Source organism: Narcine bancroftii, chromosome 8, assembly GCF_036971445.1.
Source record: "Narcine bancroftii isolate sNarBan1 chromosome 8, sNarBan1.hap1, whole genome shotgun sequence".
Classification (NCBI taxonomy): Eukaryota; Metazoa; Chordata; class Chondrichthyes; order Torpediniformes; family Narcinidae; genus Narcine; species Narcine bancroftii.
In genome coordinates, this window is record NC_091476.1 from 14,368,276 (window position 1) to 14,386,223 (window position 17,948).

General features: G+C 39.0%; 1 long non-coding RNA gene across 2 annotated transcripts in view; it reads right to left on the reverse strand.

Annotated features, from left to right (window-relative positions):
* The window catches only part of LOC138741666 (uncharacterized), a 278,034-nt gene extending 261,122 nt beyond the window's left edge, over nucleotides 1–16,912 (reverse strand). For both annotated transcript variants that reach the window (XR_011343647.1, XR_011343648.1), the window contains exon 1: nucleotides 16,831–16,912. This is a non-coding gene — a long non-coding RNA (uncharacterized lncRNA). The remainder of the gene's footprint in view (nucleotides 1–16,830) is intronic.
* Nucleotides 16,913–17,948: the final 1,036 nt, after the last annotated feature.

The following is a 17,948-nucleotide window of genomic DNA, read 5'->3' on the forward strand; positions in this document are numbered from 1 at the left end:
TAAATTACAACTAATTTTTCACTCTATTTAAGACTAACGAAACAAAGAAAATGTCTTGCTTTCTAAAAGCAACACTAAAAACTGGCCATTAATTTGAGGTTTGAAAAAAAAAAGCAATATATCCCTTCAATTAACTGGAGAATTTTGATGTTCTTCATGATTTGTAAATTGACAAAAATCACATTTGTGAGAATGTGATCAGGTTTGTAGATTACAAAATCCACAGAAAATAAGTAATTTGACATTTTCCTCAGTGTTTTAAGATTATTAAAGCTTACTGGGGAATTAGGGACCTCATAAAATACAGATAGTCTAGTGTAGTACTCATTCTTTTTTCCTTTCCAGTCACCCATCACCTTAAGTAATCCTTTACTGAACATCTATGGCATCCTATGCATATCAGATCCTGTCTGAGCAGCGACATGGATCCTTTCTACTTCGCCTATCATAACAACAAGTCTATGGCAGATACCATCTCACTCGCTCTACACAAAGCCCTGGAACACCAGGACAGCAAGGATGCATTCATCAGAATACTCTTTATGGACTATAGTTCCACGTTTAACACTAATCAGCAAACTCCAAGATCTGGGACTCAAACTCCAAGGTATGGAATGGATCATGGATTTCCTCACCTCCAAATCACAATCAATGAGGGCTGGTAGGAACATCACCTCCTCAATGTCCATCAGTACTGGAGCACCACAGTGTTTTTTTGTTCTTAGTCCCCTGCTCTATTCACAATAACGCAATAACACCATCTTCAAATTTGCCAACGATATCATAGTAGTGGGTTGTATAAAGAAAGGCGACGAGGGAGCATTCAGGAGGTCGATTGAAAACTTGGCTGAATGATGCACCATCAACAACCTTGCACCTAATGACACCAAAACCAAGGAGCTGATTGTTGACTTCAGGGAGGGGGAAAAAAAACAGGTATGGATGATCAGAGGTAGGGAGGGTGAGCAAAACTAAGTTGTTGTGAGACACTACCTGAGAGAATCTTTTCTGGACCCAACACACTAAAGGCATCGTGAAGAAGCACCTCTACTTCCTCAGGATTTTGCAGAGGTTTGGTATGACACCAGAAACCCCAGTAAATTTCTCCAGATATGTGGAGGAAAGTGCACTGACTGGTTACATTATGGTCTGGTATGGGAACACTAATACCCCTGAACAAAAAAGCTCTCCCAAAGGTAGTGGACACCGCCCAGGGTATCACAGGCATAAACCTCCCTACTATCAAGAACATCTACAAAGAACATTGCTGTCAGAGAGCAGCAGCAATCATCAAGGATCCACACCACTCAGCGCATGCTCTGTTCTCGCTGCTGTCATCAGGAAAGAAGTCTAGCTGCCGCAAGACTCGCACCACCAGGTTCAGGAACAGCTACTCCCCCTCCACCAGCAGACTCCTCAACAACAAACTCAATCAGGGACTCATTTAAGGACTCATTTAAGGACTCTTACTTTTGGCCTTTATTAATTTTATTTTATTCTCTCTGCAGTTTATTTACATTCATTATCTAGTTTACAATTCTTTATTTGTTTACATGTGTGCATTTTGTAGTTTTTCCAATTAAGTGGCATTTCTGCCTTGCCCACTGGAAAAAATGAATCTTGGGGTTGTATGTGATATCCTGTATGTATTCTGACAATAAATGTGAAATCTGAACAATGTTTTTGGCATGTATGCCTTTATTGGGCAGCACATTGAAAAAAGTTGTGACCTCATTCTAGCTGTGAAGGTGTGGGTGAGATCAAACGTATTGTGTGCATTCTGCTTGCCCAGAGTTTAGGAAGTACGTTGACAAGTTGATAAGGGTCAGAGAGGAGGTTCGACAGGATGTTGGCAAGACTGGAAGTCTTGAGTCACAGGGAGATGGATTTTTTTAAAGATATACAGCATGGCAACAGGCCAATTCAGCCCACACCAAATTAACCTACAACCCCCAGTACTTTTGAAATGTTGGGGGTGGGGGAGAACTGGAGCACCCAGATGAAACCCACACAGTCACAGGGAGAATGTACAAACTCCTTACAAACAGCGTGAATTTGAACCACAGTCCCGATCGCTGGTGCTGGAACAGCCACGCTACCCTATAACCTAGGTTTTTATTTCCCAGATCATCAGAGCTAAATGATAACTCATGGAGGTTTTTAAAATTATAAGGGGCATGGAGAAAGCGAATGCTCACTCCTTTTCTCCCAAGGTAGAGGATTCTAGAATGAGAGGATACAGGATTTAAGGTAAGGGGAGAGAGTTAAGAGGGATCTGATGGCCACTCAGAGCACGTTCCATATCTGGAATGAGCTGCTAGAGGAAACCATTCTGACATTCAAAAGACATTTGGATAGATTTATGAATAGGAAGGGTTTGGAAGAATATGGGTCAAATGGAGGCAAATTGGACTAGCCAATTGAATGTCAAATTGGTCAACATTAGTGGGTTGGGCTGAAGGAACTTTTCCATACTGCGTGATTTCATAACTTCATGAGTACTGGAACTTCATCTTTCGAGAAAGTCTTTATCATCTTTACTTGAGAGAGAGAGAAAAAAAACTTCAGTAGCACATGTCGCTGAGATATTTTCTCTCCTGAATGCATTATTGCCGGCTATGGATCTTCTTTGACAGATACCAGGCAAACACCAGCAGATTTTGGCTTAAGTGCACCAAGTTTGTCATTCAGTTATCAAGGATGGAACAACAGATGAAAACAGAAACGAACATCCCTAATTCTGAAACAAAAGAGCAAACAACAGGGATGCAGAGTAATGGTAACTGCCACAACATGCAAGAGACTCAGATTCGATCGTTGTGTTAGAATTTGCATGTTCTCCTGGTGACTATGGTTTCCCCTTGAGGTCCAAAGCAGTGCTAGGCTGAGTGTCCATAGTCAATTGCTCCAGTTTAAGGGGGGGGGGGGGGAGGATGAGAACTGGGAAAGGGATGCAATTGATTGGGGGGTACATGAGGTAAAATGGGAGCAGTGTAGTTGTGTAACGGGCAGTCAACATGCGAGTGATTGGCTGAAAGGTTTGCTTTCATATTGTTTATGATAAAATTGCAGAATAAGGTCGCTCAATATGAAATGAACCAACTCCTTCAAGCAGTGGGTTATTTGAGGTGTTAACTGATTAGTTTAGAGCCATGGATAGTATAGCATCCCAAAGATAACAATAGAATCAACATGGCAGGAAGTCATATGTTCTGCAGAGGGTGCAATGACTTGAGGCTTTACAACCCATGATACAACAATTTACTGACGTGGGTCACCAAGGACCCTCATCACGCAGGTCGTGCCCTTTTCTCACTTGATGCACCATCAATAATCACAAAAGACTGAAGTTATGAAACTGATCGGCTTTTATTAACTACAGACTGGAACAGCCGTCACCTCATTGACTGGTCAAGACAGAGTGGAATGGGGAGCATCCAAAGGGGTATGTATGGTGAGGATCTGTCTCAGGAGGCGTGTCCAACTGGCAGCAGCCAAACACAGCATAAAAGTGGTTTACCATGTCACAGCTACCACCAGGGAGGAGGTACAGGAGCCTGAAGGCACAAACTCAACGTAAAAAAAAAAAAAACAGCTTCTTCCCCTCCACCATCAGATTTCTGAATAGACAATGAACCTATGGGCGGAACCTCATTTTTTCTTTTTTTTTTAAAAAATCTTGCATTTACGCAACTGTAATTTTATAGTAATTTTGCACTTTGCACTGCAACATAATACTGTTGCAAAATGACCAGTTTCACGAAACATGTTCATGACAATAAACTAGATTCTGGTTTCTCATGAACAAGAAGCCAAACCATCTCTCATACTGTCCAACAAGATATTTATTTGGATTAATTCCATTCACCTTTACCACATAAAAGATGTCATAGACTATTTTAGCAGCAGTTCTCCTCTATTTTTGTCCTTGAAAACATCCACTTACTGAAGAATAAAATTCTTACCATCCATATCATTAATTGAGACAATATCTATGAAAAGAAGGGACATTGTCTTACATTGGATATGGTTTAGATATTATTTTTTAATGATGCTTAGAAGGATTTACTCATAGGATGCTTTCTACTGTCACTCTATCTATTGCTAACCTATATTTATGTCAAATGAAATTCATTTCATTCCTGAAGTAATGTTGACAATTTAATTTCAGTCTTTTCTCTGATTAATTTTAGGTTGCAATGTTGTTATGGTATCAGCAACATAAACATTTGAAGTTGATGTAAGATAGGACGATGGTAGGATTCTACTTCCCATTAATTGTATCCATCCTAGATTCGTATCTGAAATCGCTCAAAATCCCACGGTATCAGAAATGAAAGCTGCAGGGAGTCACGTGATGGAGAAGTGGCTGGTCGGGTGGAACCACCCCTCTCCAGAGAAAATTTAAAAAAGTGTGAAAAAACAGAGCTCAATAAACATAAGATACAGGAAGAAAAGATAAAGTTACAGAGAAGAGACAGAAGGCCCCCAAAAGAGAAAAAGTAGGAATAACCGAGAAAAGGGAAGGAGGAAAATCACTGGAGAAGAAAGAAGAAAGCCTTACCTGCACGTTGGAGTAGAGAGCCACCGTGGAGAGGAGCAGCCAATCTCTGGTGTAGGTGAGTCCCCAGAGGAGCGGTGACCTCCCGACCAGCAGACTCCAAAAATGGCTTTAGAGCCAAGAAGAATTCCGCATGCGCAGTGCGCAAGTAAAAGAAAAGGTCGACGCCGACGGGAGGGGGACTCAGCTGAGGAGCAGCCAGCTAAGAGAGTCCCAGTATCGGGGCATTCAGCTGGGGGAAGCAAAGAAGAAAGAAGAAAAGAAGAATGGTGAGAAAGAGAACAAAGGGCAGGAAAAGGAGGAGCGGCAACAGGGCAGCCTGCGGCGGGGGGCCCGGCAGGGGGGGGATAGCCTGCGGCGGGTGGCGGTCTGTGGCGGGAGGCCCGGCAGGAGGGCGGCCTGCGGCAGGAGGCCCAACAGCGGGTCAACCTGTGGCGGGAGCCCCAACAACGGGTCAACCTGCGGCAGGAGGCCCAGCAACGGGTCAACCTGCGACAGGAGGCCCAACAACAGGAGACACACCAGTTGGAGGTCCAGCAAGGATACAGAAGCAGTTCACCAGAAAAGGATGAAGATACAAAGAAGAGAAGAAGATGACACAGACATAGATACAAACACAGAGGAAGAGGAGGAAGAAGACCAAGAATTTCCAAGGAAAGAAGAAGGTAAAATAGAAGGACAAAGTTTACATAAAGCCTTTTTCGAAGAACAAGTGAGGTCATTAAAAGAATGGGTATCATTAGAATTTAGTTCAATCAAAAGAAAAATGAAAAGAGTTGAAGACAGAATGTAAAGCTTAGAGTTGGTCATGACTGAAATAGGGAAAAGAGTAGAAAATGTGGAGGAACGAGAAGCTGCTGTAGAAATGGAGATAAATGATTTAAGAGGGAAGTTGGAAGAGAGTGAAAAAAAAATTAAAGAGACAAGATTTATTATCACAAAATATTGACATATTGGAAAGCTACAGTAGGTGAAACAACATAAAAATTGTGGGCCTGAAAGAAGGCAAAGAGGAGTGTGATATGAAGGAATTTCTAAAAGGATGGATCCCGAAGGTGGTGGGAACGACAGATTCACATGAAGAAATAGAAATCGAAATGGCGAATAGAGAACTAGTACCGAAACTGTCACCACATCAAAAACCGAGATCCATATAGGTAAAATTTCTAAGATATACGACAAGGGAAAACATACTGGAGCAGGCAAGAAAGAAGGTTAGAGAAGACAATAAGCCGTTGGAATATAAGGGACAAAAAATATTTTTTTACCTGGACATAAGCTTCGAACTTTTAAAGAAGAGGAAGGAATTTAACACGGCGAAAACAATCTTATGGGAGAAAGGGTATACATTTATATTAAGACATCCAGTGGTACTCAAAGTATTCATTCCTGGAGAACAGAATAGACTGTTCTCATACCCAAAGAAAGCCCAAGAATTTGCTGAACATTTACAGGACAGGAGAAGAGAGGAGGAGGAGTGACAAGAAGGATGACCGGCAAGAAAATATACAAAAATATGTAAAAATATAAAGTAAGGATAATGTAAATATAAAGATTTAAAGATGGATAAGAGAAGGGGAAGAAGGAAAAAAAGAGAGCTTTATTATAAGTATAGGAAAATAATGTTCTCTGTGGGGGGGGCTGGGAGTATAAGGGTCACAGCGAAATTGGTTGACGCTTGCGAGTAAGTTCACAAACCAAATGGAAAGGGGAGTTGTGGTTGCCGTCAAGGGACAGGAGGGAATCCAAGGAGGGGAGGTTCATTTGGGGTTAAAGGGTTATTGCTTGTGGGGATTGTTGGGGTATTTCATGTCTTAAATGCGTTGTCATATATTGAGATTAAAAAGGAAAACTTAAAAAACAGTCATGGAAAAAAGGGATGGAGGTGGTGAAGAGGCAGAAAAGAAGTGAAAATAAAGATATAAGATCGCCATGTTGGACCATATGACTATAAACATTAATGGAATATATAATCAAGTTTAAGTGTATCCCATTGGGGAAAAAAAAATCACATATCATTTGAAAGACAAAGTTATAATGATTAGGAAACCTGGGAACCATATATGGAACAGTCCTCGGACCACCATCACCTAAAATGATAAGGAGATAAACACGATCAGATTTAATGTGAATAAGTAGATGATATGTCTTTTTTGTTTGTATATCATTTGTATAAAGATATTGTTTTTTTGTATTTTATATGTCCAATATTTATTGTTTTTGGAGGGGGGTGGGAAGGGAGAAAGGAGGGATGGGGGAAAAAAAGAGAAAATGTGACTGTGAATATTTAAAGAGATGCATCTGTAAATATATTGGTTGATATGGTTCAGTGTGATAAATAAAGAATTACAAAAAAAATGAAAGCTGCAGACAATTCAAGGAGATGACAAACCAAAATTATATAAAATTTTAAAAATGCATAGTTTGCTGTACAATTTGCCACACAGGCCTTGTAGTACAAAATATCTTTCCTTTGGTCACTAACTCAATTTACCCTTCCTACCTACAATCAAGGCTCTTTAGCTTTGCTTATTTCCTGATGTTTTGGGCTTGAATCCATCATTGAAAATCCACCTCCCTGTTTGCATAAGAACTGTTCAAACTATCCCACCCTACGCCTCCATACAGATTGGTTCATTGAGGATTTCCTCATCTGCTTCCTTGCATTCCATTCATTCCACGTACACTGGAAGAACAGAACTGCTGCTAAACAACTCTAGTTACTCTGGTTAAATCTAGATCTCTGGTCGTGTCTGTGTGGGTTATGCATGTTCTCCATATTTCTGGCTGGGTTTTCGTTAGGTGCTCCATTTACTTCCAATATCTCAAAGCATGCAGGCGATGAGGATAATAGACCACTTTTAATTGTCCTATGTATGTAGGCGAGTGGTAGAATCTGGGGAGTGGGGATCTGATGGGAATATGTGAAGAATAAATTGGGACAATCAGTGAAAATGGATTTTCAACAGTTGTCGACCAAAATACCCATTTCTGTGACTATCTCTTCAAAATTCCAAAACATCCCAAACTTAGTCTTTCTGATTAGAACATCCTTGTCATCCTCAAGAGTATCCACTGTTGGGAATAAGCTCCCCAACATCACCAGCTTTTTGGATGATTGCACTCAATATTGTTTCATGAGTCAAGAGAATTTTCCCCTCACTTCTTTAGAGCTACAATTCTTTGTGTGCAACTTCAATGGTATGCAAACTGTCAATATCTCAATGCATCTTGGTTTCTGCTCTTTGTCCACTCCTTTATTCACAAAACAGTGTTGCCAGGATGAAATCCTCATTTGCAATAATCCACTCTCATCACTGTCATTGAGTCTGAAAGCCACAATTTAGAATTCACCTCTGAGATCATCTCTGCTCTATTTCCCTAATGACCTTGATTTCTTGTCTCTGAACTTACTGACCAATAACCTTCTCCCACGGTAAATTTTCTTATTCATATTTAAGGTTGATGACGTCCCTTATGGTCTCTCTACCACTATCACAGACAATGCCATTGTAAATTATTCACTTATATCCCTATTTCCAACCTATATACAACTGACCATCCTGGAAAAATTCTCTCAGACAGCAATGTAAACACAAAATTTTATAGATGACAACATTACTTTGAATTTGTATCATGTCAATAATAATTTGCATTTATATAGCCTCTTTAGCATTTCAAGAGGGAAGATAATGAGCATTTGACAAAGGTGATCCTGATTCTTCCAGAGAGGAACTGTATTCAAAATAAATCTTTGTCTCCTATAGACACTGAAAGGACCAGCTGAGTTTCTCCACCATTTTGGCATGTTTTTACAAATATTTTAATGTAATGCTTTCTTAGTGAAATGATGGTGATTGACCGGACAATACTAAGTAGCCATCATATATTGCCACAGAATTACCTCTGAGCCTAAAATTATAAAACATGATCAACAGAGCATGAAGACTGGTATGTAACAAATACTGGAGCATGGCGAAGGACGAATATAAAAACAGAACTTCAAAAATGTCTAATCTATTGAAAGGAATACAAAGAGAACCAATGTATCCAAAACTTATTGATGAAATATTTCAAGATCTTGCAAATTCTTCATGAAACATTATGTCCAGAAGTTCTCCAATAACTGTGAACAGTCATTCCAAGGACATTTCTGTGCACTCTCTTGTTTCAATGTATATCAGGAAATAGCTAATGAATAAAAGTATTGTATATAATAAGTGAAACTAAATATCCCACAATGAAAACATGAAAATTGAGCAGAAACAAAATCAGTATTCAATTGATTCAGTTGGCTAAAATTGCCATGCAGCAGATCTCAAACTCTGAATGAACATGCTGTTCCACAATCACAGCCTATGGATACTGTGGGTTGTGCATTCTCGTATATTTCTTTGCCATCTCTTTACCTCAATAAGATAGGGAGGGGGCGAGGGGGATCAGTCTAATAAGAATAAAAACAACTTTTGTTTGCCTCTGGAAGAATTTCTGTGGCTCAGGCAAACAATAATTATTAGATGAATAGGACAGAAGAAGGAAGCAGAACATTTGGATGCATTAAACAAAATGCTTTACAATTGCTCAATAGTCCTCTTATACCCAGCAGCATATCTCCAAGTTTGCAAATATTATGCTCGACAGAGAGAAATCATACACACTTTCCTGTAATTATCAAGGAGATAGGCATGAACATACCAAAATTTGAAAGCATTTTGATTAATTTGTAAAGGTAAAGGTTCCATTATTTTCACATAATGTAACATACATGAAATTCTTTCACTTTGTCTACTGAAAAGGAAGACAGAGAGCCACCATTTTGTCCACACCCCTCAAAGAAATGAGGCCCCAGTGAGGAAGGAACTTGCAACCCTTGGTTTACAAAGCCATTCTTCGAACCACTGAGCCTCTTGAAGATTACTGCAATAGACTGAACGTAATTAAAAGACTAATGTTTAATAACATTATTATATTATTCATTATATTATCAATTATATAATAAATAGTATATGTCAAAATATACTATTTCTAATTACAGGACGTATTATCAACAGTATTTATTTATCTACTGTTTTGTATCCACTCTCACACAGAGTTGGAATGACCCAGTAATCACATAAACCAGCAATAATGACTGTTGCATTTCTATTTATGTAGGATTCCAATATTGCAGGGGTATTTATAACATTAAAGTAGAAGCTGGTCAAAAGATATCAGTATGATATTCAATTATTCTCAACTGTTCCTTTCTTTATCTTCTATATAAATATATATTCAACAGGTCAATGGAATTGCACTGATCAAACATCATTGGTTAATTAGTCAAAAGATCTGTTCACAGTGATCTGAAACCAGCCAATTTAAAGTAAAAAGTACAATTTATTACCCTATTTAAAAAGTTCAAACCACAGCAATTAAGCAGTCTCAGGAGCTTGAAGCAACCTACTTACCATCAAGCAAACCAGCTCCCAAAATGGCAGATGTGCTGTGGAAAATGCAGGAAACTGAACTGCATTCAACACAGGGTTCCCCCCCACCCCTGAGCTGATGACATCACTTCCTGTTCATGTGACAGAAGCAGTGATTTATATCAGCCCAGCATTCAAGCCTTGAGGTATCAGTTTTACATTAGACTTCTCAGCATGTACATTGTCATCGCCGTGTAGACATCAACTCAAGAACATGTACACTGACATCTGTAGTAGCTCAGTATAGAATAATTTGCTACAGGCTCTGTCTTCCAGCTGAGGATTTAACATAATTGCATCAATTGCCATGAAATAAGTTGGAAATGTTTCAGTATTGAGGTGGTCATGAAAGGTAATGATGAAAAGTGGATGGTGTTCCATTGAAAATTGACCAGTAAGATTTATTTACATTGCCAATCATTCCATTCTTTATCCTGAGAACTAATTTATTAACCACTGGTTTCTTGAAGTTTATTGGCAATTTTCCCCTGCTCAATGCATTGAATTAAACTAAAAAAAATGAAAGGCACAAAATGAAATTATGAAAATGCCATCAGTAGTTCAGAGAAGATGAATGATCCCAGTTAGTTTTATTTACGCAAATGGAGAATGTCAGCTAAGCACCAGGGGTCAATCTCCAATCCTAGAGTTCTGAAGCAGCAGTGGGCATGGCATGTGGAAATGGAAAGTTACGGAAATTCACCACTGAGAGAGCACAGTTTTGCTCTGAGATGCTACAGTTCAAAGCACAGCATAAAGATGAACATTAACCCCCAAGGAAACAAAGATGTCAGGGTTATTAACAAAACAGGGACATTTGTAACCATATTGTCACACTGCTTATATTGACTTCCTCACTCACATATAAAATATAGACAATCACTGACAGGTCTTCCAGAACATTGCACCTGATAATTTCCCCTTCAATGCCCAATTGTTTGAAAAAAAAGCAAGATGTGACACAGTGTTGAGAAAGTGAGAGTGTGCTGAGGGCAAGAGAGACTCCCAAAGGGCCTCAGGCACTGAATGCTTCTTGATCTTATCAGAGGTTTTGATCTGGAGCTCAGTTTGCCAATGAATTGTTGTGATGGAATTGTGCTAATATTGATCTTTAATGATTATATATTTCTTAGTAAAGGCTTTATGGCTAGACAAGATCACATTCACAGACACAGACCCTTCCCCACAGAGACGATTTTGAAAGGTGAAACGTCTGTTAAAACATTGATGGCTGAAGCTGTGTAAGCAGTCATAAAAGCAGAAGCAATTGCTCACAGTCATTCTACTGGTTGAGCTGTGCAGATTACTTAGTACCACATTAGCTCATAAACTTTTGAAAGAGATAAAATTCAAATACTCAGGAATACATTTGAATCAAACAAGCAGGCCTTTGTTTTATAATTTGTCTAAACAGGCAAAAGGCCATCTGCCATGATTCATGCTTTTGGAGAAATGTAACAAAATCAGAGGTGAGGTCAAGAAGCTGCATTTTAATATTGCACCTTGAAACATCTGAGGTCAGAAAAGGCGGTAGCCCCCAGTCAGAAAGCCACTCTTCATTGTATTCTCCTTGTCAAAGGAGGATCACAGAATTGCAGTGGCTTCAGAAGGAAGAGCCACTTTGCTGTTTCTCTTGGTCAAGAGAGAGAGAGAGAGCAGTGGTGCAGTGGCATTTTAAATAGCTACTTGTGACTGACCCAATTCTGGGCAAAAGCAAGCAAGATCATCCTTGTTTCTGGATCGTAACCCGAGTTCGTGAAATCATCGTGGAAGAAAACACCAGTACTGTAACCTCCATGCAAGAAGGAGGAATCATTCGAATGAAGAATCAATTCTCTGAAAACTACTCTACCAGAACTTAATGAGTTTTGAGAACCTACTCCATAATTGTGTTTGAGCAACAACATAAAGAATCTGAGTTTCAAAACAAAACAGACTGAACTTTAAAATGATCTCTTCAGCCTTATCTCTGAACTATAACGGTTTTGGTTTTGCCACACACACACATTTGGCATATTGGGGTTAAATTAAGAGTTAAGAAGTGTTATATTATTAATGGTTACTAATAAAAAATGATTTCCTTGGTGAATTTCCATTGCTGCTAGTCTCGGTCGTAACAACTGAGCAGGCATCTGGGTGGTTGCAGAAGCTGTGCGTTACTGGAGATGAATCCACGGACTCTCAGTGTTTCTGAAGGGACTTTCTTTTGCTTCTCTTTCTCTTACTATAAGGGGTGTCAGGCAATGCTAATGGTGATTTTTATTTTGCCTTATTGAAGGGAATATGAAATTGTGTGTAATTTACTTTTTCTGTATTATTACATGACAATAAAAGGAATCTTGAAATTTGAATGTGGTACGTCCAATTTTTAAATAATTTTTACAGTACATTGATTGTTTCATCCTTCTTTAACCTTGCTAATTTTTATCTTCCCTTTTGCTGTTTTTTTTAAATTTTGATCTCAACCTCTTTGTGGGACTTACTATTTTCTGACATCTTCTCACATATTTATCTGCAAATTATTGAAAAATCAGTTGGAATCCTCACAATTTAAGCTCAGAAAAATATATCCACTACCACTGATGATAATCTTGTTGCTAGTTTATTGATCAGAGAGACTGGAAAAGACAGGGTGAAGCATTTACAGTCAATTCATTATGGACAAAGAAACGAAAGCTCTATTGTAAAGGGAGGACCAGAGTCTCAAAAGCAGAAGAAAAACCAGAGCCGAAATGAATACAGACAGAAGAAAGATTGAAGATTTCGGATGAATTCAGTTCGCGCAAGGTCAACGTGAAATTCAGCAAAAGGAAGTTCAAAGACTTGGAACAGATTTTTTTTAAATGTTGGAATGAAGTGGGATCAAGAGAATTAAAATAGATTAAGAGAGAAATGGGACAAAAATGAGGTAAATGGAATATAAATCAAAGACAGCAGGAAATGAAGTCAACCAGGAAAGCAAAGTGGAATGAACATACATGCATGTTTGTATATCTCCCACAATCAGCTCTTTGAAAGAGGATCTTCACCTGAAATCTGTGTATGTGATATGTCACTTTCATGTTATTAAAAGAATGTCAACAAACTTCATAAACCTTTCAATTATTTTGCTTTCAACAAGAAATTACATTACGCTGCAAATTACTTTCAGTCAGTACCCAAGGTATTTCATATCCTCAAAGGTACCTGTAGTTTCAAACACTTTGACCTGCCTGCACAGCAACATCTCATCACAAATAGCTGGATCAGTTCTTACATAAAACAGTTTTCCCCGTTATCTCTCAGAGAATGGATAAACTGCATCGGATTGAGGTAAGGAAATAGACTGATTTTCAGTCCAAATATTTATACTTAACACTTGGTCATCTGTTACATCAGCAATCATTTGGCTTTGGTTTCCATAGTTACTTTAAAATTTACACATACAGACATTCAATAGGGTAATAGGCCATTTCACCCCGTGCCATCCAATTGCAGCCAATTAACCTACAACTCCCAGTATGGTTGGAGAAAACCAGAGCAGCCAGGGGAAACCCATGCAGACAAGGAGCTAACGTACCAACACCTTACAGACAATATTGGATTCAAACCCCAGTCCCAATCGCAGCCGCTAACCATTACTTTGACCATGCTGCCCATCTTAGCTTTTCATCTTAGCTTGGTTTTGTGAAATTTAAATGAATATTGTTTAGCATATAAAATGTTTCCTCTAATTTTCATACACAAAGTAGGATATGAAATATGAATATAGTTTAAGTTTACATCTTTTATCTGCCTCGTTGAATCTTAATGGTAATTTTTAGTTTGAGCTGAGATCCAACCTTAGTAACAGGAGTTATATTAAATCATTTGTCCTCTAGCACCAGTATAAGCATATTCTCCATTGGGTCTCATGACATAACCATCAAAGAAGAGCTCTGAGTTGATATTTTTCCACATGCTGTGCATCAAGTATAAAGAAGAAGAAAAAGATGATGAAGAAGGAAAACATTGTCACAAAATTTGTTGTTTTGCAGAAAAATTACAGGTGCAAATATTGCTAGAAAATACTTTTATAAATAAATTAATGCAAAAAGAAAGGAAAGTGAGGTAGTGTCTGTGGTTCATTGTCCATTCAGAAATCCAATGGTAGAGGGAGAAAAGCTGTTTTTGTACCATTGGGTGTTTGTCTTCAGGCTCCTGTACCTCCTCGCTGATGGTGGCAGTGTGAAGGGGTCATGCCCTGGGTGGTGAGGGTCCTTGAGGATTGAGGCTGCCTTCTTAAGACACCACCTCTTGTAGATGTCCTCGATGGAGTGAAAGCTGATGCCCTTGATGGTGTTGTCTGAGTTCACAACTCTCTGCAGTATTTTCCTCTCCTGTGCATTGGCACCTCAATACCAGTGATGCAACCGGTCAGAATGCTCTCCATGGTACATCTGTAGAAATTTGTAAGAGTCTTTGATGACATACCAAATCTCCTCAAATTCCTCATGAAGAATTTGCCGCTGGCAAGCCTTCTTTGTGATTGCATTGACATGGAGGCCCCAGGACAAATCTTCAGAGATGATGACACCCAGCAATTTGAAGTTCTTAACTCTTTCCCCTGCTGACCCCTCAATGAGGACTGGATTGTGTTCTCCTGATTTCCCCCTCCTGAAGTCTACAATCAGCTTAGTTTTATTAATGTTGAGTACGAGGTTGTTGCTGTGACACCACTCAATTGGCTGATCTATCTTCCTGCTGTACACTTCCTCAATTCCGTCTGTGATTCTGCCATCAACCAAAATATCATCGGCAAATTTATAGATGGCATTCAAATTGTGCCTTGCTACACAAGGGTATAGAGAAAGTAGAAAAGTGGGCTCAGCACACATCCTTTAGGTGCACCTGTGTTGATCATCAGTGAGGAGGAGATGTTGTTTCCAAATCATTCTGACTGTGATCTTTGAATGAGGAAGTCAAGGATCCAGTTGTAGAAGGGGATGAAGAGGCCCATGGCTTGGAGCTTGTTGACCAGTACAGAGAGAATGATGGTGACGTAAAAATACATTTAAGAACAATGCATAACATGTGCTATGACCTTGATAAATTTCAGACAATAATGTTTTAATTGAGAGGTTGCTGCCTTCAATAAAGTATTTTCTGCTGATAACTCCATAGCACAAAAGAATATAGGGACACATGCTCCGTGAACATGTCTGAAATGTTGCTGCTTGAGAGACGAACTGGATGATATTGTTTATGTTTTTGATGCACTTCTTTCTTCCCGACTACATCAAGAACATTAACAATATTTATGTAATGGGAGGAGAAAAGTAAACAAGACTTTTACATAAATATGCTGCCCCCATTCAGAATGGATGTGAGGCCAACAGATTGAATCCTCCTGGAGGACTGAAGCAAAACATAATAGTGGATCTTTCCGAGTCCATTACACCTACTCAGAACCACAAAGAACGTCAGCAGATAAGTCACCAACAGGAATTGCTTTCGTGAGTACATATTTGCTTTCTCAGTTCTATTATTCATTTCAAGCAGTTTTATTCTTACATGCTTCAAGATGAATTCTAACCACATTCCCCATGTAATGGTATCAGGGCTACGAGCTGATCGGTCACAGGGTTCATTTCTCGTAACCACCTTCCCTGTTCAGGTCTTTTAAACAAAAGCAGCATCTGCCCATCATTCTTCGACTCTCAATCGACAGCCATTTAACGGTTACAGAGCATAAATCACTGTTGCCCGGTTTTGGTCCAAACACAGCCACGTAGGCAATGGTCATTGTGGAAATACAATGATGGATTATTGTCTTCTTCCACTTGGATTTCTCTATTGAGCACTGTATATCAAAGCATGTGACTGCCTAATAAAGTGGCAACAACTAATTCAGAGCACGTGTTTCTCTCTGACTTGTTGGGGTGGAGAGAAACCAAGATGGGGACAAAGGGAGGAAATCAGACCCTTATGGAGAGAGAGAATAAACTGTCAGGATGTAAGCTCTGCTGAAAGGAAGGCTTCATCATCACCAGCTTTAAAATCTCGGAGTGGACCTTTCTAATTCCTTATCTTTTTTGTCTCACTGGAAGACCTTATAATTTCCCCTCTAAAAATAGAAACAAAAAACAATCCATGTTTTTCTGTTGGGATGCTTTATCAAAACCCAAGCTGTCAGTTATGGTTTTTACACTGCCCTTTCATTCTGGGATATTTTCTCCTTTTTCCTGGAACACCTGCTGGTAAAAAGCACCATGGGGGCTTTGCAGTCCCGTCTTGTTTTCCGCAAAGGGACCTCGTAAAATGCCCAGAAAGCCTGCAGTGTGAAAGGTGCTTCTGACGTCCCAGAACCAATTCGGGACAGGATGTGTATTGTGCACTCCCATCGATCAATGATTACAGTAGATTTTCCCATGAACTGTGTGCATATGTTTCATTGAATTGTGCGTTTTTTTCCCCGTGCTCTTTTATAAATTGTGTGCGTTTTATTCCTGCTATAATTTTCCTATACTCTTCTATTAATTGTTCTGTGTTAATAAAAGTAACGTTTGATTGCAAACCCTCGTGTCCAGACTTGTCTCTCGTGAACCTGACACTTTCTCAATACAACAATGACTGCTATGTTACTGTCAACGTTATTCACCATTATCACCCTGATTTCAACCTCACACATAAGACCAGGGGTATAGTTTTGGAAAAATAAGTGGGTCTGACATGTCATCAAATACAGAATGTAATACATGACACTAGATGCAGACACTATTGACTGACACGTTCTACCTCTTTTATGCGCAGATGCCGGCTTACTGTGTAAAAAGATGCACTGACCTGGAAAAATGCCAGCTTTGTTCATTTCAGTGTGAACGACCAAGCTGGAATTGTGGTGGGCCTTTGTTACGGAAATGTCGCAAGAATTCTGTGTAAAAAAAACATTAGCAATAACAAGTTCAGGTATTATCAAATCACTTGATATGAATGTATCACAGCTTCTACATTAAAGAATAAATCTAAATTGTGCTTTTGGTGATGGAATTGTGTATTATGATTTATGTAACAAGATGATATGTTACTGTTTTCTGCATTCATCATTCGGCACCTACATCAATGTTATGCTACATCTTATTTGTGACATACTTTCCCAACCTTCCATTTCTCTATTTACCAGTTCGGATGATGGAAACCTCAAAGTTAAAAGTAGAGGGAACACTTCAGTTTCAATCAGGATTGGAGGAGGAATGATATCATTTTCTCAAAGTGCTCAGAAATGATTCTTTCCACCGGCTTTGTTGAAAAGTAATACTCTAGCTTCAAAATTGTTCTTCCCAAGATTTTGTGTACTTTCTCTTTTCTTGTTTCTCATCATCCTGTCTTACACTACATCAAGAAATGCCATTAATAGCGTCTACTGTGAGATGAAGGTCAACACTACCATCCATGCATTCTGACTACTTTTGGGGATTTAAAGATCTGATCTCTTAAAGTAATACCTCCAGCCACTTTAAATATAGTCAACCACAGGTAAAAATAAATGTGTCAGACAGACACCCAAATGTTCCCTGAAGAGATGGTGACAGAGTTACTTAAGTTCCACAGCAGGCCTGTGGGGCAACATAATTTTCACTTGTTTTTGGGCCATAATTTTATATTCTACTAGTCATGGTCATGTTTCTCCCAGATACACATAAAGTTGAAAAAATAACTGGCTTGTTGCATTGTTCATTTACTGTACAATAAATCACTCCTTTTACCTTTGGTTTCCTCATGAGCATTATTTTTATGTCTCTCCAGTTCACCATGATGAAATAGTTGATAACAGAACCTAGCAAAGGACCCTGCCCAGCCTACTATCATCTCCTCTTCAAATATAAGAGGACAACCTTGAACATGATAAGATTTGAATTTGAATGAAAGTGGAGAATAACACAGGCTTATCAGAATTTAGTGGC